Raw genomic sequence first — 4069 nt, 5'->3', positions numbered from 1 at the left:
AAATCACTGTAAACCTTTATTGATCTTTTGGAAACAGGGAAATATTTGCCAGTAACGATGATCCCATCATACATCAGTGCTTCGCCTCCTCTTAACGGATTCTGTGTTTGACCCGTGTGGAGCCTGTTCTACACTTCTTGTTCACAACAATGCAGCCTGGCTTCCTACGCACCACATAAAAGTCCAGCCCGTAGATACTGATGCTAGGATCAGATTTAATCCCCAAATCGATGTGTTCCTGGATCCCAAATCCAAAGTCTCCCATATCAGAGAAGGTTTTTTTCCCCCCATAATTTGTAACCCCACACCTTTAGACCTTTCTCTGAGATTTCTACCACGTTGGCCCTGCCAGTGGACAGCAATTTTAAAAATTTCTTCTAATGCCAAAGGATCTGACAATGTATCTGGCTTTGGAGAAGATGGAGGCTGGCCTGTGCGCTGCTCCAACACCTTGGCTGCCCGGGTCAGTCTGTCTCCACCCTCTGCCACACAGATGTTGAGGCAGAGCTTTCTATGCGAAGCTCCTGCATGGGGTTCTCTTTCACACCCTGATTCTGCACCATGATAGAGAACAGGAAGGCTGTAACTGTTGTCTATAGTAGCACAATTTTATAGTCCTGCCAGCAGTGTTTGGGGTTCCAGTTTTTGCATAGCCTAGCCATCATTGGTTGTTTTCTGAACTTTGCTATTAATGCTAGCTTGAGATATTTTGTTGTTTTGATTTACATCTAATGGCTTAAGATCATGTTTCCTATGTTTTTTGGGCCACTTGAATGTCTTTTTTGGTGAAGTATCTGCCCACTTTAAAATTTGGATTGCCTTTTTCTTGTTGAGGAGTTGAAGTTGTTGGTAAACCTTAAAGATTAGTCCCTGTTTCGTACATTGTTGGCTCCCTCCACCCCAAATTTTCCCGGTCTGTGGGTTTGAACTCTCTCGATGAAACCTTTTGATATGCATAAACGTTTAATGTTTAGGAAGTCCAAATAATTAGTTTGCCTTCGGTCATTAGTATCTTTTAAATGATGCTTAATAGTGTATTAATGCCATGTATCAGGGCCCCTACATTTGTCCCTGTTTTTCCTTGAGGACCTTTATATGTCTGGGTCTGTTACTTAGGTATTCAATCCATCTGTTTTGCCAGCACTACTTAATTAACAGACGACGTCTTCCCCATGCAACAAGTTTCAGCCTGTTTTCGTAGGTGCCCACAGCTGGACTGCTTTCTTTCTGGGTTCTCAATTCGGTTTAATTTATGTGTCTGTTATTCTATCAGTTCTAGGTGATTTGGACTACTGTGGCTGTGTGCTAGGTTTTGAGATGGGAAACGGCAGGCCTCCTAGTTTCTTCTTCTTTAGTAGTGCTTTGCTTATCTGAATCTCGTTCCTTATAAAGTTGGCGGTTAGTTTTTCCACCTCTTTAAAGAATGATATTGGAATCTGGATAGCTACAGAAAACGTTGGGTAATATGGTTAATACTGGGGAATATTGGAAACTTTGGGTAATCCCGAAAAATGACTTTTTCATCATGGTAAGGCCTTTTATCCACGAGCATGGAATATTCTTCTACTGATGTAGGTCTCGTAGTAAATGGTTGAAGATAGTTTTATTTTATTGCTCTAGGTCTTTTGTTTCTCTAGTCAGACCCATTCCTACATATTTCATCTTTGAGTGGCTATTGTCGAGGGTATTGTTTCCCTGATTTCCTTTTCAGAGTTCTCTTGGTTAACATAAAAGAACTCCACGGCTTTTTCTATGGTGGTTTTATACCATGCAACTTTGTTGAAGGCCTACTTCCATTAGTTTCAGGATTTTCTTGCTGAGGCTCTGGGGTTTTCTCTATATAAGATCATATCATCTATAAATAGAATTTTCTTCTGCCAGTTTGGATGCCTGAATTTCCTTTTCTCGCCTTACAGTTTTGTGTAAGACTTCTAGCACAATATTGCATAGCAGTGGTGGTAAAGGGCTTAGCTCTCTACATTCACAAGGAGAATGCTTTCCGTTTCTCTCCATTTTGCCTCGTGTCCTTACGTTGAGGAATTTCCCTTTGCCCCTTATATTTCCATTGGAGTGTTTTTGTGGTGCTTCAATTTGATGGTACCTGGGTGGAGGTAGGAGTGAAGTCCAAACTGTCAATCAGATGGGAACCTGGGGATGCCTCCTTGGGGGAGTGGCCTTTTGATAAGTGAGACAGCAAGGACTTCTTTCTCTGTTGCCCTTCACCTTCCTCTTGCTCAGATTCTGTGTCTGCCTCCTGGGGTGGCCTCACGGGGGTTACCAACCCCAAGAGCTGTAGAAGCCCTGCCACATTCCCACTCGCCTTCAAGCCACCTGACTCTGCATTCAGCCTGTGAGCTCCCTGCTCCCTGCTTCTGCTTTATTAGCTCGCCTCTAGATGAATGTGAAAAGGGAGCTGGCTAGCTTTGGACCAAGAGAGTGGAATGAGGCTGGGATGATGAGAGTGGAATGAGGCTGGGATGCCTTCTTGATATCAAGTTCTTTCATATATCTAGCGTCATGGCGTTCGTTTCTCCTGACAACCCAGCCTAGCAGAGTTTTTAATCACACATAGTTTAGGTGCTGGTTCTTGATAAATGCCTTTACTATATTGATCAATATGATACTGTGGTTTTTCCCTTTGTTTTATTTATGTGGTGGATTATGGTGATTGTATTTCTAATGTTGAACCATCTTTGCTTGGCTGGTATAACTCCTAATTAGTTTTGGTGTATTGAGGCATTATTATTTTTTATATATTGAATTTTATTTGCTAGGATATAGTTGAGAATTTTTGCATCTATCTTCATGGGGAATGTTGGTTTATAATATTAGTTTTGTGGTTTTTTTGTTGCCATCATCATTTTTTAAAAATCCTTTTATTAGGGGCTCACACAACTCTTATCACAATCCCTACATACATCAGTTGTGTAAAGCACATTTGTACATTCATTACCTTCACAAAAGTTTTCTGACTCTGAATTTTGGTCACTTGTTTGAGTCCCCCTATCTTCTTTCTTTATGCCAACTGAAGTCAGCTCTTGTCTCGGAGACATGGTAGTGTATTGATGCTTAATTGGTTATTGTAGGTGCAGAGACCTGGAGATAGAAAGCCTAAAAGGAAGAATATGATCAACACATACCAAATTGAAAGAAAACATTCAAATCTTGAGTTGAAATATTGAAGGGAAGGCTTCAGTCTCAAAGGATGAGCTGGGGAACAGAGCAGAGCAAAACAACATGTAGGCTGTTTGTGAGAATTTTCTCAGGTCCCTCAGACACTGGAGGGAGGCACAGGGGTTTGACATATAGTGCTAAGTGTTGGGGAGTCCAGAGTCTGAACTATAGATTGTCACTCTTAATATAACACATTAGTATCCCTAAATCAGTGGAGCCTGTAGAAGTCTTGCTTATAGGAACAGTGTTGTGATCTGGAAATTGATGGTGAGGTGGGCTCTTGGCCATTATGTAGCCTTGGAAAAGGTTTCCATTAGTGCTTGGAGATAGATGCACACTCATCAATTTGTACAGTAGGCATAGAACTATAAATATAGATATACATCATTTTAAGACATTGCCTTAGGGCTTCTCCTTCCAGGATCATGGATAAGATCAAAGTCTCTGGAATTTCAGGAATAGATATAAAAACACACACACAAAGTGGAGGATCATGGGTACTCATCTGGCCAGAGGCTACTGGAAAGACATTGGCTAGAGCTGAGGACAGAGTACAGGGCAAATTCACTTGGCAGGAACTCCATTGTAGATTAACCCTGTGAGTTTCTCAAGGTGCCTGGCCATCCAGGGGATTCGAATAAAGACTCATGCCAAGGACAAAGGTGATTCAGTGTCCAGGGCCCAGTCAGGCACCCCAACTCAGGCTCTCCGGTTTACCTGACACTGTTCCCCAACCTCCAGGCAGATTGTAGACTGGGCTTCATGCAGCCAGAGCCCCCGCTTCTGCCCCTTCTTTAGGCTCAGGAGTCCGCTGGTTGCGCTGAGTGTAGTCCCCATACCTGCTTACGCTATCGTCTTAATAATCTGTCTAAAACAATGGGCTTAAACTGGGCAG

General features: G+C 42.3%; 1 pseudogene; it reads right to left on the bottom strand.

Annotated features, from left to right (window-relative positions):
* Window positions 1-91: 91 nt before the first annotated feature.
* On the bottom strand, window positions 92-563 carry LOC101663339 (annotated as a pseudogene).
* Between the last annotated feature and the right edge of the window lie 3506 nt (window positions 564-4069).

Source organism: Echinops telfairi, unplaced genomic scaffold, assembly GCF_000313985.2.
Source record: "Echinops telfairi isolate 266 unplaced genomic scaffold, ASM31398v2 ScPeMD7_7424;HRSCAF=8462, whole genome shotgun sequence".
Classification (NCBI taxonomy): domain Eukaryota; kingdom Metazoa; phylum Chordata; class Mammalia; order Afrosoricida; family Tenrecidae; genus Echinops; species Echinops telfairi.
Note: the sequence above shows the minus strand (reverse complement) of the source record. Positions and strands in the feature narration are given on the sequence as shown.